The sequence below is a fragment of the Pogona vitticeps genome, chromosome 3, assembly GCF_051106095.1.
Source record: "Pogona vitticeps strain Pit_001003342236 chromosome 3, PviZW2.1, whole genome shotgun sequence".
Lineage (NCBI taxonomy): Eukaryota > Metazoa > Chordata > Lepidosauria > Squamata > Agamidae > Pogona > Pogona vitticeps.
This window is the reverse complement of record NC_135785.1, coordinates 249653941-249680322: the sequence shown is the minus strand read 5'-3', so window position 1 is coordinate 249680322 and position 26382 is coordinate 249653941. Positions and strand designations below refer to the sequence as shown.

At 42.5% G+C, this 26382-nt stretch overlaps 1 protein-coding gene across 4 annotated transcripts in view; it reads left to right on the top strand.

The window, feature by feature from the left end:
- Nucleotides 1–26382, top strand: part of CNTN5 (contactin 5) — a 590502-nt gene that overhangs the window by 194716 nt on the left and 369404 nt on the right. The gene's annotated exons all lie outside the window — the stretch shown is intronic.

Here is a 26382-nt window from a genome sequence, read left to right as displayed (position 1 = left end):
GCAGCTGTGAAGATAAACAATGGGTTTTCTCATATTTCCATGTATCATAATTCTTTCTGGAAGCCAAACAATAATTTTATATATTATGTTGTATTCCCCCCCCCACAAGAATTGTCTGTTTTACTTTACCAAGTACAAAAGACTATTCAACAAGCTATCCAAATCAAGTCCAGATAAAAACAATAAAGTCGAGGAGGGTGCTTTAACCGTCCCCCTCCCAAAGTTTTACAAAGACAATGTGATACGTTAAACTGCATAGAAAGGTAAAGGTAAAGGTTCCCCTTGACAATTTTTGTCCAGTTATGTTTGACTCTAGGGGGCGGTGCTCATTCCCGTTTCCAAGCCATAGAGCCAGCGTTTTCTCCGAAGACAATCTTCCGTGGCCACATGGCCAGTGCAACTTAGACACGGAACGCTGTTACCTTCCCACCGAGGTGGTCCCTATTTATCTACTCGCATTTGTATCTTTTGAACCGCTAGGTTGGCAGGAGCTGGGACAAGTGACGGGTGCTCACTCCGTCGCGTGGATTCGATCTTACAACTGCTGGTCTTCTCACCCTGCAGCACAGGTTTCTGTGGTTTAGCCCGCAGCAGCACCATGTCCCTGTCGCAGCGCCACCACGTCCCTAAACTGCATAGTGATTGTTAAAATATATGTTTAATTTTAATTATCTGCCATCAAGTTGATTTCAGCTTATGGCAACCTCTCCAGAGTTCTAGGTATGAAATATTCAGAAGTGATGGTTGTTGTGGGTTTTTGGGCTCTTTGGCCATGTTCTGAAGGTTGTTCTTCCTGACGTTTTGCTAGTCGCTGTGGCCGGCATCTTCAGAGGACTGGAGTAGGAACTCTGTCCATGCTCTGTTGCAGTTTGTTGGATAGCTGAGTATTTATAGCTGTGGGAATAGCTTTTATCCTTTTCAGGAGATAGGGTGATGCTGGAGATCAGCGTGTTTTTGTTGTGGATGTATTGTTGTGATAAGGGGGAGAGATTATCTGTCACACCCACAACAACCATCAGATCCCAGCCGTGAAAGCCTTCGAGAATATTCAAAAGTGGCTAACCAGCCTCGCCTTCTGGCGTTGCTGTGGGACTATGCAATTTGCACCTTGTCCCAGGCAACACAGGTGACACCTCATCAGCCACATACACTCCAGGGGACCTCATTTTGGCACTTCCTCAACTCAGTTAAGTGACCATCTTTTGTACTCTGCGAATGCCAGACCAGATATAAAGGATCTGTTGTGGCGTTTCTTTCCCTCCTCAGAGGTGGTCAGCGAGCTGTCTGGAATTACACAAATACTCCTGCCTCAGTCCATTTTTATGCATGTGTCCCAAGGCACAGTCCTCATTTTAATTAAGACTTTTTAATTAGAAAGGTTGAAATGCACTAGTAAGTCGCAACTAGAGTAGGCCCACTGAATCAGTTGGAATTTGGTGAGTTGGCGCCTCCATCAGTCCCACCAATTCAAGTGGGCCTACTCTAGTTACAACTTGCTGCTGGGTTTCTGCCCAAGTTTCATATGTTCAGCTGTCCTCAGATCTGCACAAAGGAAAGAACTCCATAACCTGACTGGCAGTAATTAAATTCTGTACATAGATCAGCAGGCAAAAAAGAGGGAAGGCAAAAAGTGGGTGGTAGCGAAGGTTTGTTCTTCTGCATTTGAAGATCACAGTTGTAAGACTGAGGAACATGTTGCAGTGAGAATGTAGTAAAGCTTCTTCTGCAAAGGAAGGAAGGAAGGAAGGAAAGAAAGAAAGAAAGAAAGATTGTTGTTGTTGCATGCTTTAAGATTGGAACTGAATTATAGTGAACCTAATAAGGGTTTCAAGGTAAGTGATCTATTTAAGGAGTGGTTTTACTAGTTCCACACCCCAAGTGAGTTGTTTCCATGCTTGATCAGGTATTCCAAGTGACTTGTTTCCATGCTTGAGCAGGGCTCCTGAATCCTAGCCCATCATCATATCCACTACGCTATAATGCATATCGCTCAAGAAAGATTAGTGAAAGACAAAGCCACTATCAAGATTCATTCTTCTTCTTATATATTCATTTAAAAAAAAAAACCAACTACCCATCAGGTTTATGAATGTGGATTACTGAGCTTCTATAGCTATGATTCAATACTGTATGCCAGAAAAAATGGCCTGATATTGTCGCACAATATTGTGGCCATGCTGCCAGCAGGAAAAGGGATGTGAAGCTTTACATTGCAAAGGGTACCCAAATGTTGACAATACCAACAGGAGCAGTGAAGATGGTTTACCCTCTTGTGCTCACTGCCAGAGTTTTCTAGGTATGACGTATTCAGAAGTGCTTATCCAACTCAAGTCCAGAAAAAGTGACACCAAACAAAGGAAAATCCTAGAAGCTGGCCCTTTTTCCCATCACTTCTCACTCAAGCATAAAGAAATTGTCAAGGCTGTGTTTCAACAAGTTTGAATGGTATGCCAACTCTCTAAAGACTGATGGCAAAATGTCCATTTCTAGAATGCTGTCGCTCCATTACTTTCTTTAAAGCAAGCCTGTTCCCCCCCTTTTTTTAACTGTTTAAAGAAAACTGTCTTTTGCCTTCTTCTGCCACCTTTCATTGCCCTCCAAACATCTTCCTTCTTGGCTTACAAAGCTGCAACAATGTATCTACTTTGTAAGGCTCTTATTAGTAAGCCTGTTCCATGCATTCAGTCTTATGACGAAGTGATTGCTTTTCCCCTTTGAAAGGCCCTTTTGGAGGTTTAATATTTCAGCCCCTTCAGCCTGAATTCCTTCAAAATTAAAAAAAAGGTTGTGGGGCCAATCATTCTCTTTCAAGATGAACAAAAGTGGTGCATTCAATTTATTTGATCTGGTTTTCTGTGTAGGCATCTGTGGCAACCCCAGACCTACTGGAGTATACCACCCTGTAACTATGCTGCCACCAACCATTCCCTGTAAGGAGTCACACAGACCAGGAATGGATTTTAATAAATAAAAGAACAAGGTTTATTGAAATAACAAACAGGGTAAATAAAAGAATCAGGTAAATAGGATAATGTAACGTGGCATAACCCCAATCACACACATACAACAGCTTGGTTCCCACTGAACCCTTTAAGGTAACGCACAGACCCTGAACCTATCAGTTCTGGCTACCTAAATAGAAACCTGAACCTATCAGGTATGTACTAACTGACACACAGTTGTACCCAGTCTGACACACAGACTCCAACTCCTTACTCTCCACACAAGCTCCACATATATATACAGTACAGCTCCTCCCCCCTGATGTCCCGCCTTCCACTCCCCATAGGATGGAACTTTCCCTCCAAACCCATGACAGACAGGTACCATCAGTGCTGTATGTGACACCTCCCCTCTTTATAAGTTGTTTTGCAGGGGAAAAGCTAAAGTGCTTTTCTCCAAAAAAACAACCATGATCAGAACACAAAACAGTTATACATTATAACACAATCCCATAACCCATACTTACTCACTCTAGGTCAAACATATCACTTATGCATTTAAAAATTAATATTTGCAATGCATTAAGTTACCTTTATTAATACAAACCAAGCCTGTTCACTAAACAGGTACATTTAACTTTTGGTCACCAAAATATACATAGTCCATGGTTTCTTCGCCGTCTTCACTCGTCGGGTCTTCTTGACAAGGCGTCAGCAACACAGTTCATTGACCCTCTGACCACCTTCACTTCAAAGTCATAATCTTGCAGGTTTAAAGCCCACCTCATAAGTTTACTATTATGGGTTTTCATTGTCTTTAACCACTGCAGTGGTGAGTGGTCAGTGCACAGAACAAAATGTCTTCCCCAGATGTAAGGTTTGGCCTTCTGAATTGCGTATACTATGGCCAGGCACTCCTTTTCCACGGTTGCCAAATGTCTCTCACCTTTCTGGAGTTTCCTACTCAGGTAGGACACTGGATGCTGGTCACCATTTTCATCCTCCTGGCAAAGAACTGCTCCTACCCCGCTGTTAGACGCATCGGTGTAGATGATGAACTCCCGGTCGAAGTCTGGAGCACGCAGCACTGGATAGTTGATGAGGGCCTCCTTCAACCTCTGGAACGCCTCCTCACAGTCGCTGGTCCACGGGATGCGGTCATCAGTCTTCTTCCGCGTCAGATCGGTCAGCGGAGTCGCCATCTCGCTAAACCTCGGGATGAACTTTCTGTAGTAGCCCACCAACCCAAGAAATGATTTGACTTTTTTCTTGGTGTTGGGTCTGGGCCAATCACGAACTGCTTCTATCTTGGCCTCTAGGGGTTTGATCACTCCTCCCCCTACTATGTGACCCAAGTATTTTATTTCTGGGCTACCCAGCTGACACTTGCTTGCCTTTACTGTTAGCCCTGCTGCACTTAACCTCTGCAGCACTATCTCCAGGTGTTTCAGGTGATCTATAAGGTAGTTCAGATCCGACATCCTGGAAATGACCCTGTATGGTCCTGCCCATTTGAGCTGCAGTTTGTTCTCTTTGCAGGGCCTAAGCCAAAGCACTTCCTCCCCTGGGTTAAAGTGCCTCTCCCTGGCTTTCTGGTCATACCAGGTTTTCTGTCTGACCTTCTGAGCTTTCAGGTTTTGTGCTGCTATCTCTAAGTTTCTCTTCAGGTCATTCATTAAAGTGTCTATATACGTCACAACATCTTGTGGGTCATCCTGGGTGATCTGCTCCCAATTTTGTTTGATTAAATCAAGTGGACCTCTTACTTTTCTCCCAAACAAAAGTTCAAACGGACTGAACCCGGTACTGGCTTGGGGCACTGATCGATAAGCAAACAAAAGGGATTGCAGCTTCTGGTCCCAATTGTTTGGATTCTCTGCCAAGTAAGCCCTAATCATGTGCATCAGAGTCCCATTGAACTTCTCTGTTAACCCATTACTTTCGGGGTGATAGGCAGTGGTTTCCTTGTGTTTAATTCCACAGATTTGCCATAACCGTTTCATGAGCTTTGATGTAAACGATGTGCCCAAATCTGTGATTATTTCTGAGGCAAATCCCATCCTGGACATATACCCCACCAAGGCATCTGCCACTGTGTTAGTTTCGATATTAGTCAAGGGTATGGCTTCGGGGTACCTCGTGGCATGGTCCACAATGGTGAGAATGAACCGGTTCCCCCTCTTTGTGGCCTTGGGCAAAGGTCCCACAATATCCACTCCTATACATTTGAACGGGGTGTCAATCACAGGCAAAGGGCACAACTTCGCTTTGGTCCTGTCATGGTTATTCCCCTGCCTCTGACACACATCACATTGTTTACAGAACTCCTTGATCTGCTTCCCTATTTCCGGCCAGTAAAAATTTTGTGTGATTCTCTGCTGTGTTTTGTTCACCCCTAAGTGCGCAGCAAACATGTCAGAGTGCCCCCTCTGTAAGATCATGGGGCGATACTTTTCAGGTATCACTAGCTGACTTCTGATCCCATCTCCCCCTTTTGAGATATTCATCAGGGTCTCTCTATATAAAATTCCCTTTTTCTCGCGAAATCTTGCTGGGGTTTCAGGTGTTAGCTGGGTGTCTGTCACCTTTTCAAAACACTTTCGGAGAGTGGCATCTGCCTTTTGCTCTTGGCCAAATTTGCTGTCCGTGGCTAAGGTTTCTACCACAGCTTCGGGACTACCCTCCTCTGCTTCAACCTCGGGCTCTTCAGTACCCCCCTGAACTGTCCCCGTGGTAGCTTGTGAGCGTGTAATCACTAGCACCCGTTTCACATGTTCAGCCAGGTCATTTCCCACGAGCACGGCTGCTGGCAGAGTCGATGAAATCGCTAGCCGCCAAACTCCCCTCCAGCCTTGAAAGCTCACAGGTACCTCAGCTACTGGCAGTGAGATCACCTGCCCCTCAATCCCTGCCACCTTCAGGCTCTCATTTGGGATTATATACTTCCTAGGAATAATATCTGGATGGCACAGGGTCACCTGGGAAAAAGTATCCCTTAGCCCCCTATACTGATGGTCAAGTATTCCTACGTCCACCCCTGCGGTCTCAAACAATTGCGAATCTGTTCTCACAAGTAAGCAGCACTTGACCTCCACAAGAGGACCATTTTCCTCAGCCTGATCAGCAGATGTAACAGGTCCAGAGTGAGTCGCCATGGCAACAGGCTCCCTCAGTGGCAAGGAGCTTTGCTCTGTCTGGACACAGAACACAGCTTTTGGCTTGGTTCCACTCAAATCATGAGGCAAATTTCCCTTTAGCTGCTTTAACTTCTCACACTCTGAGATTAGATGGCCCTTTCCTTGACAGAAATAACATTTTCTGCTGTATTTGGAGTCTTTCTCATCTGGTTTTGGTTTTCCCTCCAAAATCTGAGGTCTTGGTGGTTTCATGTCTGAGGGCTTCCCTTCAACATGGGCCCCTCCCCCTTGCTGGTTTTTCCCTGGTCCCTGAGAGTACCTGCTGTAGGTTTCTTTGGGCTTACCCACAGTTTTCCCCTCAGCACCTAAGGGCTTCCTTATTTGGGAAATAAAATCTGCGATCTCGGCCGCTTCTGCCACCGATTTAGGTTTCCTCTCCCTCACATGGAACTTTAGTTCCCCATGCAGGACTGAATAAAACTGTTCCAGCGCTATCAGGTCTTTGAGCTGCTGGAAGGTCTCTGTCCCCTCCTGAGACAGCAATTTCTCTAGCAACCTCACCAGTTGAGCCCCCACTTGGGTAAAAGTCTGCTCTGGTTTTTTTGTGAGTGACCTGAATCTTTGCCTCAGCTGTTCCGCATTTATCCCATGTCGGGCAAACACCAGTTTTTTAAACTCAGCGAAGTCTTTCAGTAGTTCCACTGGCATCTCTGCATAGACTTCTGCCAGGCTGCCACTGATTAAAGATCGCATAATGGTCATCTTCTCAGTTTCCCTTACTGAGAAGTCCACAAACGCTCTTTCCATGAGGGAAAAGAACACCTCAGGGCAATCTCCCTTGTGGTACACAGGGAATTTCTTCAGGTCAGTTTTAGACAGGCTGCCTTCCCCATTCCCTGGGTTCCCCTCATTATTATTGTTATTCCTATTTCCACTCATCATCTCCAGCTTCTTCAGCTCAAACGCCATTTTTTCTAACTCAAATTGTCTCTGTTTCTCTTCCTGTTCCATTTCAAATCGTCTTTGTTTCTCCCTTTCCCTTTCCTGTTTCTCCTCCTTTTCTATTTCAAACGCCATTCTTTCTCTCTCTAATCTTTCCTCCATTTCCCTCACCCTCAGTTCATGCTGTTGGGCTAGGAGCATTTTTCTGAGTTCTGAGGTCAGTTCTCCCGTGCTCTCATCCTGCACTGAGCCAAATTCCTCCTCAGAACCTTGGTCTCCCTGTGGTTCTCTCTCTTCCCCCATTTCTGCCATTTGGCTTCGAGTCAAGGGCATAATCCCCCCAGAATACGCTGCCTTCAAAAGTCAAGCCTCAAAATAAAATGACGACTTTTTTTCTTTTGCCTCAGAAACAGCCTTCTATAGACTGCTGCTGTTCCTTCAGCACCAACTTGCAACTGTTGCCAGGCAGAATCCACCCCCTCTGCTAGGCCTCTCAGCAGACAGGCTAGATCACTGTTACTTCACGCAGCTTTGCCTCAGCCCTTTCCTGCCAAAACAGGTTGCCTCAGAGCTCCCTAATCTAGTCCCCCCCAATCTGAGTGTGCACGTTCTTCCACTAGCCTACCTCCCCGTGAGGTAAGCCTAGAAGATTACCTACGCGCCCTCAGATTTTCCCTGACTAGACCCCCCTTGCTCTGGACACACTTGCCAAGGCTTTGCTGGACCACTGGACAACTGGACCAGTCGTATCCCACACGCTGGACACCAATCAATGTGGCAACCCCAGACCTACTGGAGTATACCACCCTGTAACTATGCTGCCACCAACCATTCCCTGTAAGGAGTCACACAGACCAGGAATGGATTTTAATAAATAAAAGAACAAGGTTTATTGAAATAACAAACAGGGTAAATAAAAGAATCAGGTAAATAGGATAATGTAACGTGGCATAACCCCAATCACACACATACAACAGCTTGGTTCCCACTGAACCCTTTAAGGTAACGCACAGACCCTGAACCTATCAGTTCTGGCTACCTAAATAGAAACTTGAACCTATCAGGTATGTACTAACTGACACACAGTTGTACCCAGTCTGACACACAGACTCCAACTCCTTACTCTCCACACAAGCTCCACATATATATACAGTACAGCTCCTCCCCCCTGATGTCCCGCCTTCCACTCCCCATAGGATGGAACTTTCCCTCCAAACCCATGACAGACAGGTACCATCAGTGCTGTATGTGACAGCATCCTTCAGTCTGGAGAGACTATGGTAATGTGCTTTGAGTAGAGGACTTGGAACAGCATCTAGTGTGGCTGAGAAGGCCAATTCGAGAGTGACAATCCCTTCCACACTGAAGACAGTCTTCAGTGATCTGTTTTAAATCTGCAGATTTTTCAAGGTTATCTCTGCATGGATTTTTTTAAAAAAGAAGTTTTACATTTTAAAAATCATAATTTGAAAACTCTTTGACCAAATGTCCCCAATTCTGGCATAGAACAAGAGGAAACTCTCTGCTAGATCTGTGCCAGATTTGGTGCCCCATTTTTAGAATTGCTTTGTGGAATGTTGATTTGCTCTGCTAGCACAATAACATAACTGCACCCTCGTGCAGTGATAATGTAAGAGCAATATAACTGATAATTAGAGATGGGGTATTCATATACAAATACCCTCCCACAGGTGGAGATAATGAGGGTCCGACCCCCTGGGGCCAGGCCATCCACTCACCATTCTGCTGCGGATGCAGGCTCCACACACCCTTCCTAATGCTCCTCAGCTCACAGTGGATTAGCCACTCTTTGACCTGGCATAGAGGCTCATCATCCCACCTCCTGCCAGGAGTGGCTAATCCACCGCAAGTTCTGGAGTGATAAGAAGGGAGTATGGAGCCCGTGGCAGCAGCGGAATGGTGAGTGGACAGTTTAGCTCCAGGGGGCCGGACCCTCATTATCCCCACCTGTGGGGAGGTATTCGTATTCATATGTGAATACTCCCATCTCTGCTGATAATGTAAAGCTTGTTGGCATAAGACATTATTGCTGGAGAAAACCATATTTCTTATTCAGCCACACTGCTGCCCTCCACGTTGAGTCATATGGAAGAGGAGTTCATGATCAAGATGTTATAGTTAGCTTAGTGTTCCTCATATGGAAAAGTAGATCAAAGCTGATTTGTTTGGCACTCCGACGTTTTACATTGAGGATTTGCATGAAATTCTTGAGCTCATATTTAACATTGCTTAGAGTTCCCTCCAGGGGGTCTTGCCTTTTCAAGCATCAAAGTTCAAAGCGTATTCAGCTTTACACTCTAAACATAGCATGAACCCCCTACATCTTCCTGCTTGTGACAAGTAAATTCAATGGCAGATGAAGGATTTAGTAGCTGGTCTGTAGGCTGCTCAGCTGAAATGCAAGTGAACCAGACAGATGGACAGGATTTATGGATTATGTTTGACTAAAATTTTCCAGTGAGTTTGCAGGAAACTCACCGTCAAAAGCCCAGTCCTTCTGGTTGGTGTCATGTATTTAAAAAAGAAAGGGCATAGTGAAATATGTATTAGTTGTAGGTATTAGATGTAGGTTGCCACCTTTCAACAGGAACAGTGTAGTTAATGAGGCAGATGATGAAACTATAGTGGAAAATGTTGATATTTTAGGGTGATTCCCTTCCTCTATAGACCTGTCTGAGCATTAAGATCTGTTGAAGGGGCTTGCCTCTGAATCCCACTTTTGGAAGTAGTACTGGAATCTACCGACTGGAGAGGACATTCCAATTGGTGGAATGCCCTCTTCCTGGAGGTCTGATCAGCACTGAACATTCAAACTTCTCTGTTCACCTAAGCTTTGGGAGTCCAGGAGTCATGACTTGATTCTGAGGTGGTAGATTTTTCATTTTGTCTTTCACTCTGTTGGTTCCTAGTTTGGTATGTTGACATTTTAGCTGGTATGAACAAACCTAAGCTCATGTTAAATTGGGTTAAAGTTTGTTTGATTGATTTGGCCCACACCCAGGTTGTAGAGTAAGGCAGAGATAGTTTAATAAATAAATACAGTAATAAACAGATGGGGATATGAGTAAAGCTTAATTGTAATTGATGAGTATCAGCCAAAGGGTCAACCGAAGGACATCTTTGTTGTTCTTTAAGACTGTGGCCCCCAACCTTGGGACTCCAGATGTTCTCCAGATAACTACAACTCCCAGAAGCCTTCACCACCACCTTTACTGGCCAAGATTTCTGGGAGTTGAAGTCTAAGAACATCTGGAGGCCCAAGGTTGTGGACCACTGCTTTAAGATACCACTATGGTTCGTCTCGCTGTATGTGGCTTTATTGTTGGGACTATAAAACTAATAATCAGTTGGCATATACTTTGGACAAATTTTGTCCAAATTTGCACTCCAGAGGACAGCTTGTAGCCTATGGTGTCAAGTCAACTTGTGTAAACTGTAGTGAAAATACAGGCTTTGGAAATATCTATGTCTAGGTGTAATTAGATCATGCACATGTTTCTCAGCTGAATTTCTACACCACCAAAAGCGGAATATGTAAATACAAGCCACAACTGAAAATGAATATGACTGTTATTTTACTTGCAAATTAAAGGATTACCATGGTGTATAAATTATTATGACATAGGTAATGTATACATGTGTGAATTCTAACAAACTGCTTCCAAATCCTTACTAATATATGACAACAAGAGAGAGCATGGTGTAGTGTATAGGTGATCAGCTAGGATTTAGGGGACCTGGGTGTGACAACCCCAGACCTACTGGGATATGCCACAGTTTCACTAAGCTGCCACCAACCATTCCCTATAAGAAGTTACACAGACCAGGGATGGATTTTTAACAAATAAAAGAACAAGGTTTATTTACATAACACACAGGGAAAATAAAATGATCAAATGAATAAGATACAGTAACGTGGCTTAGTCTCAATCATACATACACTAGTTTGGTTCACACAGAACGCATTTAACTAAAGCACAGACCCTGAACCTATCAGTTCTGGCTACCCATACATACACCTGAACCTATCAGGTTGGTACTGACTGACACACAGTAGTACCCTGTCTGACACACAGACTCCCACTCAAGCTTCTTCTCTCAGCTCTTCTCCTCCAGCTTCTCCCAAACTCCTCCACACAGGATCCCCATATATATACAGTACAGCCCCTCCTCCTGATGTCCCGCCTTCCACTCCCCATAGGATGGAACTTTCCCTCCAAACCCATGACAGACAGGTAACATCAGTGCTGTATGTAACACTGGGTTCAAACCCCCATCCTGGCATGGAAACTTTCTGGGAGTGACCATGGTTAGGCACTCCTTGAACAATTCACATACCTTAGAAACCCTCTTAGAATCATCATAAGTTGGAAATGACTTGATGGCACAACAACAGGGTTTTGTTAAGTATCTATGTTAAATATGAGCATTCAAAAACTTTGTTCAATGGCAATTTTATATTTTATTTGAAGTTGCTTTCTGGATTAATCTAGACCTTTCATAAATTGCTTGGGTGTGTTTTCCTCACCATAAAAGAAGACAATGGATGTTGTTGCCTCCCCCTCTTGGCATGAAACGGAGAGTGCAAGATTTTTCTGAGCAATCCCCCTCCCCCCGAGAAATGTTGCAGGGAAATCTTGTGGGATTTCTCAGATTTTTTTTCATGGTCCTTTCTTTCCCAATGAAATGTGCAGAATTATTACAGTTCTTTTATGAAAACAGGTTAAAAGAAAAACTGGAACAGAGAGGGAAACAAAACAAAGATCTCACTTTTCTGGGGAAACAGACTGGTGGAGCTAGAAGCCTGAAGGCAGAGTTTTGGCATGGCAAAAACTGGAAAATGAGAAATGTTTGAGTATTTTCCACATCTTTACTGCAAAACAAGATAATACTAGCTGAGTTCAGTACAATTTTGTATTGCAGTGTTGGAAAAGTGGTATTATTGGAAAGATTGAGGTAATAATGATCCAGAATCAAAAGATACATTGATGATGTACGTATACTGTTGGTGAAGTGTCTACCTCGGCTGCAATAAGAGTGGGAGATAGGTCTAGAATTACACTATTATTCATATGTGTGTGATTTTTTTCTTTTCTTTATCTCCAGTCCATTCCTGAAAGTTGCATAAAAAGTTATTCTCTTGTATTATATAATACTCCACTCCCAAACTCATTTACATTCTCATTGTTCAGTCATTTGGGTAGGGATATGTCAGTATTTGCTTTATTTGCTTTATTTGCTTTATTTGCTTTATTTGTTTGTTTGTTTGTTTGTTTGTTTGTTTGTTTGTTTGTTTATTTATTTATTTATTTATTTATTTATTTATTTATTTATTTATTTATTTATTTATTTATTTATTTATTTAATATCCCGCCTATCTGGTCAGTTGAGACCACTCTAGGCGGCTAAGAGAATAAAATAAAACTCCAGATTTATGAAACTCCAGATTGGCATGTACATTACTGATAGGTTTTTTTTTTTGTGAGAAGGGGAAATTCCTTAACTGCTGAGATCGTCTGATTGTCAGAGCAGAAGCTTTTCGCATCTCTCACAGTTGGCCAATTAACTTGCTTTGTTCTGTGACTGGTTATCAGAAGGTAAATGCCAGCATGATTTGAAAATATAATTCTCAGTCACCAAGGTCTGCCAGAATCAGGAACCTTGATGAATCTCAGCTTTTAATGATGAGTTAACATTATAATTATAACATTATAAACACCAAATACATTCAGTCTGTTTACTTGCATTTATTGCATTGGCGAATGTATTGTTGTAAATATGATCAATAGACTTGGACTTCTGTATTTTTTGGACTTCAGCCCCTAGAATTCACTACGAATTCCCCCAGCAGAACGTGGGGTGGGGCTAGTGGAGGAATTAAAATCATGGATGCTGGATGATGACAGTTATTATTTTGCTGTGGTGAAGAAAGATGAAGAGGCTGGGGTGGACTAAGCTCCATGGGAGATGCAAACGATTATGGGACTGTTAGTCACTATGGCGGTTGGTCTCTATACAGGATGCCTCTCAAATAACTACCATCACTTGATTTGTTGTGGTTCACACAGAGCTTAGCTTCCCTCCGCCATTTCCTCTTTCTTTCTCACTGACAGATAATGGCTGCCAGAGCCTTCATTCTCCACCTATGTTGTAGCTAAAAACTCCTGTGACAATTTTAATTTTTTGGCAAAAGCCACCACATTCTGGTTGGGGAAATGCCTGGTGAATTCTGGGGGCTGAAGTCCAAGAAACAAGGTTTAGACTAAGTATTACTGCACAGTAGAAATGGGCACAAACCTCAGTTCAGAGGTTTGTGCCGGTTCATACATGCAGCACCACAGGTGCCACACATTCCCTTCCCTGCCTCCCTTGCTGGGTTTCCTACTCAACAGTCAGCACACAATCCTCTCCTCCTCCTCTTCCGCTGTTTGACCAGTCTCCAGCAGGAGTATGGGCTTCCCTGCCCCACTTCCATGACTGATCGCCCACTCAGACAAGGAGGCAGGACAGGCCAGCCTGTGCTTCTGCCAGGGCCGGACTGAACAACTGAAGAGGAGCAAGAGAGGAGCATGCTCCGACTGGTGAATGGGTCATTGGCTGGGGAGGCAGGGGAAGGGATCTGTGATGCCTCACGTATGAACTGGCACGATCCTTCGAACCAAAGTCTGTGCCCATCTCTACTGCATAGCAACAATTACCATCATATTCTAGAGCCTGGAAATTTTACAATAGTAATTGAGGGATTGCATTACAAAGAGGAGTAACTTTCCCACATTCTTTCTTTTCATAATAACACATTTACCAAGGAAATAAAAACTATTTTCTCAGCTCTGTCTAAAGTTTGTGAAAAAGTGTTTGATTATTTCTGCTTACATGCAGAACAACTGAAGAATTGGGGAGGCTGTAAGGAGGTATTTTGGCACCTTTGGATCCACAGCTTTTGCTTTTTAAAAATGCCCCAGAGCTTTCACTGCAGTACTGGGCATTATATTAAATGAGGGGGTGAAGAACCATATGTTGATTATAAGTTAATCTTCATAAATGCCAAGATAATCAGTTATTTTATTAGGATTTGAAAAGCGATAAGAGTACTGTGGTAGAAAAGGTTCACCTTATCATAGTCGTGGGCATAACATTTACACAGGAGTGATATATCTAATGCTCTAACCTTTCTACAGATCTTTTTATGAGTCTTACCAAGTGTCATGTGTACAACAAAGCTCTCGAGGGATTAAGACTCTGTATATTACAGACCACCTCCTTCTCTGGGCTTATACCAACTAGTCTATGAAGAGCGCTCATTAATTGAGGCGCTGATATAGTTTCTTTCCACGGTGTCCATAGCATAGGATATGTTCAATGTGACTGAAACATCCCTAATTCACAAAAGAATGGAGATGACACCTCATTGATTTATTTTCTTTTGTGCCTTTCCTTATTGAAGTATTTGTGTTAAGGCTGGGCACAGGTCCTCTGATTTGGTTTGAAAGTAGCCAGTTCAGAGCGTCTTTGTATATCCAGATATACTCTAGAGCAATCTGTACCTCAGTGCCTCTGATTTTAATAGATAACAAAGCAATCTGAAATTCGAATTACAATTGAATTTACTAAATGCAAAAATTTGGTCAACTATCTCCTTATTATACATATTGTTGCACTCATTTTTGCAACCTTAATTGTGGCTTCACTTGAGCAATCAAGGAGAAGTGCAGGGAAAATTGGCCTATGAGTTATTTCCTCCAGACCAGTTACATCTGGGATTTCTGACAGCTAAAGAAGCTATTTAAAAAATGGATCTGGGATTTGGCCTTCCAGCTCTGTATAGCATGGATTCCACATTACTCAATAGCTGGGAATCACAGCAAGATCTTTACCCCAGCAGATTGTCTTTTGAACTTAGAACTCACTATGCACCAGAGAACTTTCATCAGGCCCATTTCAATTCTCTGCCATCAGCCTTTTTAGAAGGAAGATACTCATGCATCCCTTATGCCCAGCATTTTGCCCTTGCCAATCTGGCATAATGGAAACTGTGAAATATGTCATTTTGTAATGCACATTGTATAAAGATCCCTGCTGTCTATTCATTTCGCTGAATTCTAAAACATTGTCCAGGTTTAGCTGAATGTTTCTCTTTTCCTCTCTGATTGTTCTAGTGAAACCACAGCCACTGCTGCAAACATTTGTGCAGTGGCCTACACAATAAGGAGGCAGATTAGAAAATCATTGCATTAACTAAACAAGGAATTACTCAATTGTAATTTGAATTTCCTGTTATTTTGTTTTGATTGTAAATATTATACGCTTTGTTGATGTATTTTAATCTTTTAGTTGTAGAAGGGTTGGTCTGTAGCTGTATTAGTCTGTGCAAGCATTATAGCTGAAAACAAAATAAGAAGTTTTTAAGAAGACACCTTAAAGACTAATTTTTGTGTTTTTTAATGTGATCTTTCATGGACAAGTCCACTTCATCAAACATAAGAGAAGGAGATATAACAAGGCAGATATATATATATGGCATGAAGGTATAGATATCAGAATGCATAGATTGTGGTTGGTTGGTAAGAAAGTCAGTGGACTTAAACATTGTGATGACAGTGTCTTTGATATGCAGGTTTTAGTAGAAGCTTGTGCTGTAAAGAATGTGAGAACCTCTGTTATAAAATAACAGTGGAAGAGTTACATCAATATGGTTATTTGCAGTCGTTGATGAACTTTCCCCCCTACAAGCTTTTCTTTGTAATCAGTTACAATAGTGTGTAAATTACCTCAGACAATGGATGACCACAAGAGCAGAGTAGAATCTGTTTTACCTTAGAAATTTCTAAGGTGGATCTATTAAGATGGAGAAGAATACCTGGAAGGTGCAGTACAGTACGGTATCTTAGCTGATTCTGAGATAAAATATACACACACTAGACACAGATATCAAAGGACTTAATATGAGCCAAGGCTTTGGGAGACATTACCAGATATGAGCACTGCAACTATTGGAGTGCCCAAGGTAGCATAGTAATACCCTTAGCTGGTATCCTGAGATCTGACCACCCTACAGGATCAAGCCAAAGCAAAGGAATCCAACTGTAATTCTTACCACTGTGGATAGTTTCCCACCATGCATACAAAGCAGAGATTAATTCCATGTGTAGGAATCAATGGATAAACTCCGGTGCAAGAACTTTCTATCACCTCAATTACAGCTACACATTTCTACTCTGGGATAAGCTGTCGTGCAGGAGCTTCCTGGGCTAGAAAACAGAGCCTCTTCTATGCATCAGATCCCTGTGTTTTAAATAGCCTCTGATTGTGGTCTGATATGACAGTGCAAGCTGGCAGGCCAGATGGGGACATGCATGGACTTTCTAAGCTCATGACTCCAATGTTACAGGGGCACTGAATCTGTGCCATGGCTATGGCTGACATGTTATGCCCATTTACTTGGTATTAAATTCCATTAAGCAGCATGTATATCTGAGTGGCCTGCACAGGCTGTACTGGCAACTTAAAACTTTAGTTACACCATTAACTGTATAGCCTGCATAATTAACGTGTATATCAGCCAGAGAGTGCTTTAAGTGCTATGGAGCAGTTATATAAGGCAGTGGTCCCCAACCTTGGGCCTCCAGATGTTCTTGGACTTCAACTCCCAGAAATCCTGGCCAGAAGAGGTAGTGGTGAAGGCTCCTGGGAGTTGTAGTCCAGGAACATCTGGGGGCCCAGGGTTGGGGACCACTGATGTAAGGAACATGTTTTGCTATTTAAAAGGAGCTCTCCAAGGTGCTGCAGTGAACATACGGGGTCAGATCCCTGGACAGCTGTCATCAATACAGACCATTGGTTCTTAACCTTGGGTTACTCAGGAGTTTTGGACTGCAACTCCCAGAAGCCCTTCACCACCAGCTGTCCTGACTGGGGTTTCTGGGAGTTGCAGTTCAAAAGCATCCGAGTAACAAAGGTGAAGAACCACTGATACAGACTAAAACTCAGGAGCTGATTCCCTACCCTGCAGGACCTTGGGTTCACCAGTTTCCACTACCTTCACCCACCCCTTGGGCCAAAGGTTTCCCAAATTTACCTTAAACCTACTGGCCATCACAATTCAATTAAAGTTACGTGCCTTACAAAACATGGACTTGCCTCTGTTGTTCAAAGACATTTTGCTTACAAACTTGACTTTGGCTGGATTGTTTCCATGTAAAGGTCTTGCCAGTTATGCTCCAGTATAACCTTGTGCAGATCTGCTCAGAATTACATGCAGCTTAATGGGATTTACTGTCAAGTAAATGGGCATAGCATGTCAGCCATGACCATGCAAACATTTTTAATAGCTTTGTCTCTCTCCTGGGCCATCAAAGTTCTGAATATTTATCTCGACATCTTTTCTTGTATGTTAATGCCACTCTTTTACTCAGCCCCTATTACTGTGGATTACTCTGCATGAGTCATCAGAAGGTAGCATTTTACATAATCAAGGAGGCAGGCAGGCTTCTAATGTGATGCCTGCAGTGTTCTAATTTTGAAGAAGCTGCTTTGGATTCATATGTTTCTAAAAAAGGCATTTCAGACTGAAACACTGGAAGATTTCAGGCTTAAGTAGTTTGGGCTAGTATTCTAACTTTGAAGTGCAGTAAGACAACTCTGGTGAAGGAGGAGGAGGAGGAGGAGGAGGAGGAGGAGGAGGAGGAGGAGGAGGAGGAGAAGAAGAAGAAGAAGAAGACGAAGAAGAAGAAGAAGAAGAAGAAGAAGAAGGCCCCTCATTGCTCCATTTGGTCCATTTAGCACAGGTCTCCACTTTGTTGTTGTTATGTGTTAAGTCCCCTCCAACCTATGGTGATCATATGAATAAGAGACCACTAAAATGTCCTGTCCTGAATAGCCTTGCCCAGCTCTTGTAAAGTCAGCCTGTGGTTTCCATAATGTGGTCAATCCATCTCATATTTCATCTTTCTCTTTTCCTCTTGCCTTTAACACCTCCTAGCATTATTGTCTTTTCCGGTGAATCTTGCCTTCTCACAATATAACACAGCTTCTTTCTGTCAATACGGGTCATCTGCAAAGCTCTCAGTCAGCACCATATTTCAAGTGGACCAAATATTTTTCTTGTCTGCTTTCTTTACTGACCAGCTTTCATGCCCATACATGGCGATCAGGAATACAGTAGTATGAATTATTTTGGTCTTGGTTTTCAGTGACACATCCTCACACTTGATGATCTTTTCTAATTCCTTCATTGCTGTCCTTCATTTCTTGGCTGCAGACTGCATTTGAATTGATGATTGACCCAAGCATACAAAATCTTTAACAATTTTAATTTCTCCATTGTCAACATTAAAGTTGTTTAGTTCTTCTGTAGTCATGATTTTCCTCTTCTTAATGTTCAACTGTAGTTTTGTTTTGGCACTTTTTCCTTTCACTTTCTCTGGAAGTTAGTAAAATGGTATCATCTTCATATTTTAGATTACCGATCTTTCTTCCACCAGGATTACACTACCAGACTGGAAAAATGAAGGCAGCCAAGATGATCTAGAAGAACAAAACAACATCCAAAATTCACAAGAGGTCAACATCTTTATTAGGATGAACTACAATGCTGGAATAGTATGTGAGGTTTTGGATTTTTCCAGAATCTCTCATCAGGCAAGGACTTGAAAAAAGGGGAAGAGGCATGGAAGTTCCAACATATCACTAGACATTTTTGGCCATGAAGGTGCTAATGAAACATAAGTCCAAGATACAAAATGTAGGCTTGATGAATTAGGGCTAACTCTGCAGCTATCACATAACATCTAAAATATATCATGGAGTGAAAGAGATTATATGACAATCTGTCATTTGGGGAAATACAAGGCTGGTGGCAGCCATCTTGACCCTTAGGCAAGGCACACAGGTCTCTTAGGCGGCTTAAGTACACAAGACCAACACAATACTGAAAAGCTACTTTCTCCACAAAATGGAGCATTTGAAATGCTAGTTAGCCCTTCCCCCCCCCCTCCCTTGCAACCAAGTGAAGTCTTCAGGCAGTATCTGAAACCTGAATGGCTTGTCTGAGCCAAAAATTCAGCTCCTGGTAATTACTTGTCACATTATTTATTTAGCCTTTCCTCACCCCTCATTAAAGGTGCAGTGCTTAAGATTTCACCAACCTTAAATAAATCATCCTTTAAAATTCAATAGAACTTTCTTTTGCCTGAATAAGGACTACTGGATTTCTTCCTTAGAGAACTTATTGAATTTCTGTTGAGTTATTTTCTTGCCTGTTTCCTTGGATTAAATGTCATTATGATGCAAATTTTTGAAAAAGTACCCCAAGCCTTGGAGTCTTATGAGATAAATATCCTGTTTGTCTCTTCGTTGCACATTTACTACTAAGCAGAGTGAGGTAGGTGCCTGGAAAAACAGTAATTCTGCCCCCATTGCCATTGTTTAATATATAACACTTTGCATGTTCAGTGTCAAGGAGAAGTGTTTGTGGGATTTGCTTTTTGAAACCAGAATAATTTACCGAAATTTGGGCAGGAAGAGCTCAATCAAATTATTGGTCCACCAGCAGCTGAAAATTTACCTGTTTAAATAGATTTCTGGGAAGTCAGCAGGCAACTGAGATGGGAAGGTCTTTTGAAATCTGATTTGTTATTTTTTGAACACTGTTTTCAAAGATTTGCAGATCCAAGTTTAAATTTTCATTGATATATATTTCATTGATTGTGGTTTTTAATTATTTTGTATGCCACTAGAGATAAAAGGCAAAAAAATATTTTAAAACCACAATCAAGACAGTGTAGGCATCCTTCAGTCTCGAGAGACTATGGTAACATGCTCTGAATAGAACAGCATCTAGTGTGGCTGAGAAGGCGAATTTGAGAGTGACAATCCCTTCCACACTGAAGACAAATACAATCTGTCCCCTATCCAGCTCCCTGATTTTGCTGGGTTTGGGACTGCCGCTTTGCCTCGGCCTGCTGAACAATGGTCTCTTCAAAATGGGAGAGGCCATGCTGCACCACCTGCCTCCAGGCTGAACACTCAGATGTCAGGTTTTCCCGTCTGTTGAGGTCCATTCCTAAGGCCTTCAGATCCCGCTTGCAGATATCCTTGTATCGCAGCTGTGGTCTCCCTCTGTGGTGATTTCCCTGCACTAATTTTCCATACAGGAGATCTTTTGGAATCTGACCATCAGCCATTCTCACAACATGCCGAAGCCAACTTAGATGTCGCTGTTTCAGTAATGTATACATGCTAAAAATTCCAGCTCATTCTAGGACTACTCTATCTGGAACTTTGTCCTGCCAGGTGATAACAAAAATGCGTCAGAGACAAAGGATATGAAACATCTTCAACTTCCTCTCCTGCCATTCACAAAGGGTCCAGGACACACTGCAGTACAGGAGTGTGCTCAGGACACAGGCTCTATAGAGCTGGATCTTGGTATATGCTGTCAGCTTCTCATTAAGACATACTGTCTTTGTGAGTCTAGAGAACATAGTAGCTGCTTTGCCAATGTGTTTATCCAGTTCGACATCTAGGAAGAGAGTGTCAGAGATTGTTGAGCCAAGGTACATGAAATAATGAACAACCTCCAATTCTTGTGTACAGATGGTAATAGAGGGAGGTGAGTACACATCCTGGCCCATGAATTGTGTTTTCTTCAGGCTGATTGTTAATCCAAAATCTTGGCAGGCCTTACTAAAGTGAAACATAAGTTGCTGGAGGTCTTCAGCAGAATGGGCAACAACAGCTGCATCATCGGCGAAGAGGAAGTCCCACATGCATTTCAGATGGACTTTGGTCTTCACTCTCAATCTAGAGAGATTAAAGAGCTTTCCATCTGATCTAGTCTGGAGATAGACACCTTCTGTTGCAGTTCCAAAAGTGTGCTTCAGTATGACAGCAAAAAAGATCCCAAACAGAGTGGGCACAAGGACATAGCCTTGTTTCACTCCACTTCGGATGTCAGAGGGATCTGATGTTGAGCCCTCAAGAACTAGAGTGCGCTTCATTCCCTCATGAAAGGACCTGATGATGTTAAGGAGTTGAGATGGAAATCCAATCTCAGGAAGTATCTTAAAAAGGCCATCCCTGCTAACCAAATCGAAGGCCTTTGTGAGATCTATGAAGGCCACAAAGAGTGGCTGTTGTTGTTCCCTACATTTCTCCTGCAACTGTTGGAGGGAAAATACCATGTCAATGGTGGATCTGTTAGATCAAAACCCACACTGTGATTCTGGATAGACTCTGTCTGCAAGCACCTGGAGTCTCTTCAGCACAACACAGGCAAACATGTTTCCTACGACACTGAGAAGAGAGATGCCATGGTAGTTATTGCCCTGTCTATCACCCCTGTTGCCTTTGTTCTTGTACAATGTGACAATATTTGCATCCTGCAGTACTCTACCTTCCCTCCAGTAAAAAGATTTCATACAGCTTGGTGGTGATGATCTCTTTACAGCACTTCAGCACTTGGAACAGGGAAGTTATCCTTCCCAGGTGCCTTGCCAGAGATGAGGACATTCAAGGCCGCTTTTATTTCTGCTAAAGTTGGTCCACTGTCCAGCTCTTCCAAGACAGGCAGGCACTCAATGTTATTTAATGCCTCTTCAGTTACTACATTCTCTCTGGAATATAGCTCAGAGTAGTGCTGCATCCAGCGTTCCATCTGCTGTGCTCGGTCCTGGATGATCACACCTGTAGTAGACTTCAAGGGAGCAGATTTCTTCTGTATTGCACCTAAAGCCTGCTTGATACCGTCATACATTCCCTTAATGTTACCTGTGTCCGCTGCTATCTGTATCTGAGAGCAGAGCTGTAAGCCAATAATCGTTGGAACATCTCCTGGCAGTCTGTTGGATTTTGTTACGAGCAACTCGAAGAACCTGCAACTTGTACTCACTAGGACAGGCTTTGTATACTGCCAGAGCTCTCTTCTGTTCCTTGATGGATGGCATCAAGTCCTCCAAATGGTGAAAGGGGATTCCTAGTGTGGTCCAACAGATAGAATGATGGACTAGGACTCTGGAGAATGAGGTTCAAATTCCTATTTGGCCATAGAAACTCCCTGGGGAAGTGGAACTGGTAAAACCACTCCTTAAATATCTCACTTACCTTGAAAGTCCTATTAAGGTCGCTATAAGTCAGTTCCAACTTGACAGCACAGAAAACACACACAGAACAAATCAGAGGGAGAGACATGGGATTTTTAAAATTTAATACTTAGGAAAGTCCCATTGGTTCAATGGGTCAACTCTGGTTGGAACTAACGTTTGGATTTAGCCCTGAATATTTTTACTTGGGACATGGGTTACCTTTTGCTGCTCTGACTCAAATGGAAGAATGTGTCAAGCTAGTTCTGGAACTTCTCCAATGGAGGTGGGTTCAGCACTTGGGTAGATCATATAAACTTCAGACTAAAAGCCAGAATTGATTACCTGCCACTGAACAATCAGAACCATCAGCCTTCACTTTGTTGTCCCTAAAATATGGGTTATTTCACATTAAATAAATGAGAAGTTTCTGATTAGTTTATGGGGAAATTAAAAAAAGAAGGTTAGCGCAATCTATGGCCCATGTTCAGAGGGCCCTTTCAAAGGGAGAATTGCTACTCTATTCTCTTTTATTTAGTCATTTTCTAAGATTTATTACTTACCCTAAAGCTAGTAGCTTTCAGCGCAGCAAACAATATAAAACAGACATAAAATCCAAACCTGTATAAATCAAAACAAAAGCAGCACAATAAAACAACCAATTAAAGACAGCATTCCATTAAAAGCAGCAGAAGCTAAGACACCAGACATCGTAACAAGAAGACCTAAATGTAATGCAACAATAAAACTGCTTGAAAACATGACATAACGGAGAAAAATATGGGAAGGAATTAATGGTTTGGGAAAAAAGAAAGATGCTTTTGCTTATTACAGAAAAATAAGAAAGTAGGCGCCAGACAGATCTCTCTGGGGTGAGTATTTGATAACAGGGAGGGGGTTAATACTAGAAAAGCCCATTCCTGAATCAAGATAAATAAAACTTTTATCAAATGCTGTTTTTGTAAGAACTTTCAAAAATCAGCATGTATCTTCATAAACACAATAGGATAAGCTTGGGGTTATTATTTTTTTAAAAAAAATACTATTTGTTTATTTCTTTATTATATCACGATCCTTCGTTTCTTACAGTGAACTCAAGGCAGTGTTCATGGGTCTCCTTCTCCTTAACCTTTTGGCAAAATGGTTAAACTGCAGTACTGCAGGAAAAATGCTACTCACAACTTGAGTTCAATCCCAGGATTAGGTAGCTGGCTCAAGGTTCACTCAGCCTTCCATCCAAGCTTTGTTACCTTCTATGGAGGAGAATCCACAGCACACTGCAGTGGCGGTCAAAAGACAGTAGGGGGACAGATGCTGCATAGTTGACAGAAGTATACCAACTCTCCAACATTCCCATTTTTAAATTAAATAAAAAACATTAAGGGTATCAAATGACAGCAGGTGAGGGAGGTGGGATCACACACCAGATGCATAGGAAATGAATTGGTTTTGGAGTGTCAGTTCAATTGGATGTTGGTTATACTGCATGATGAAATCTGGAACAAATATAGTAGCAGCCTCCCAGCAGGCTGAATTTGATGCAGAGATAGGATAGAAGGCGAACAAAAGAATCTATAATGGTCTTGTGTTGCCTGAACCAACTCCGTCTCCTGCTAAAGAGTCAAAATTCACAAGGAGTAACTTGGAAACATTTTGCTGGTGTGACCGCAGCCTCAGTCAGTAAGTTACCATGTTAAACTACAGTGGTGCCTCGCTTAGTGATTTCTTCGTTTAACGATGTAATCGCTTAACAATTAGTTTTCCGGAGCAATCTTGCGCTCCATTTAATGATGTTTTCTATGGGCGATTTTCTCATAGCGAAGTTTGGGACCTTGCTTCGCATAGCGATGACAGTTTGGGTCCCCTGTTTCGCTTAACGATGGTTTTGACAGCCTCGTGTTGGCTGTCTTTTAAATGTTTAAAAATGTTTTTAAAAGGTTTAGAGTGCTTGAAATCATAAGTGCACTTAATAAACCCTTTGTTAAATGAATTTGACTTTGTTCTGACTCTTTTTGAATTTGTTGTAATTCCCCCCCCCCATTGAAATGCTTGAATAGGTTTCAATGCATTTCTATTGGGGAACCGCGTTTCGCTTAGCGATGTTTCCTATGGCGATTTTCGCTTAAGGACGGCAATCCGTTCCCATTGGAACGGATTATCCGGTTTTCAATGCATCTCTATGGGAAAATGCGTTTCGCTTAGCGATGTTTTCCCATAGCGATATTTTTGGCACCAATTAAAATCGTTAAGCGAGGCACCACTGTATTTTAAATTCCTTGACTTCGTGCCAAGTAAGTTGGCTCTAAGAAAGGACCAAGCTGGTGTACCTGCCGTAGCTAGGAAAAGATGCTGTGCTTTACAAGGGACATTATAGACTTCTGTCTCTAATGATGCAAGTGGACCTGTCAGCACTCTGAACAATCCCTACAATGCAGTTCCTTCTACAAGAGGTTGAACATCACTCACCTGGACAGACAACCCACCTGCTGACAGTATCTCCATGTTGTCTAGACTGAGCTTCATTTCTTGTTCCTCTTCTGGCCTCTTTGAAGAAGTTCAACAGCTTGTCTCAAGTGTTCACTCTAAGGATCATAAAAAGAGTGTGGATGACATCAAGCTTTGCTCTGTTCTCTGCACATTCATTCGAACATCTGAAGGCAGTCCCCACAGATGCACTTACAGATGTCTCTCCTCAGATATTTGAATGAACAAACGTTGAATGGAAAAGAGTTTGTTACCACTTATAGCCCATCCATATTGCTGATCCCCAGGAGGAACACTGGAAATGGTTTTGTTATCCGAATCACAGACATCTAAGTCATAGTCCATGGACCAGACTTGGCCCTCAGAACAACTTTTAACTGGCTCCCGAGAGACCTGCAGGACTTTTTGAAAGAAGGCATCTTAATGCAAATGCTTGCCATGCACTAACATAGAAAAAAAAGACAAGAAGTGTATATCTATGTTGTGTGTATTTGTCCTAGTATTGGCCTTTCAACAAGCAATATGGTGTGTATCCATGATTGCTGGCCTCATATTACCTAAGTATCTATTTGTTCTGTATATGTGAAGTTATGTACCATATTTTTCCGTGTATAAAATGATACTTTTCCCTAAAATAATCAAAGAAAAAAATTGAGGGTCGTTTTATACATGAAAGGCAGCAGCAGGAGACTGAGGCAAAGGAGCAACCTGGCTCAGCCACCTCTCACGGCTGCCCATTGACTGCTGCTGCCACCGCCCAATGGCCCCTCCAGCGATCATCTCCTTGTGATTGGGTGGCGGTGGCAGCAGTCGATGGACAGCATTGAGAGGCGACCAAGCCTGGCTGCTTTTTTGCCTCAGTCTCCGCCTCCTCCTGCTGCTGCCTCCACCGCTGGTTCCGGGCTCAGTGATCGTGCAACCCTTTGACCCCTGCTTTTCCCTTCCTTTTGCTAAGCCCCGTGGCTTAGCAAAAGGCAGAGAAAAGCAAGGATCAAATTTGGGGTTAGAAAAGGGGGGGGGATCATCTTATACACTGGGTCATCTTATAAACAGAAAAATACAGTAGTTATATATGGTGCAAAATATATTAAAAAGCCTGATCATCCACATGAGAAGTCAGCTTTTTTCAACCCTTTGACTTAGGTCTAGAAATACATTAGCTTTGAGGATACAGAAGTTGGCCCTCCCTAATCTGAATGCTAAGATGATGATGATGATGATGATGATGATGATGATGATGATGATGATGATGATGATGATAAGCCATCAAGTTGATTCTGACCTATGGCAGGATTTTTGAAGTTGTGAATAAACGGAAGTGCTTTACCATTCCCTTTTGGGTGCGTCCAGGGACTGTACAGCTTGCCCAAGGCCACACAGGCTTGCTTTACTTGCAGGACGCAGAGTGGGGAAACAAACTCCCAACCTTTAATTCTGCAGCCAGGTACTTAACCACTGAACTAACCAGCCGGCTAAACCACTGAATACTAAGTGACAAATACTCATACAGGAATTGTGGTTGCATTCAGAGGAAGGAATCTGGTACATGTAAGCACATCTCTCATCTTGCTTACATCAGTGATGTTTTCCAGCTGTCTGCCAAGCACATTCCCAAATCTAACATTCAAAACACAAAAAGAGTCAGTCCAAAGGGCACTGCCTTTTTGCCTTTGCATAATCAAAGAGGAAGGAGTTAAGAGCTCCCTGTGGCAATAGATTTGAAGGATAAGTAAAAGGGCAGACAGTTGTTGGTAAGGATAGAAAAATATGCTGCTGGCA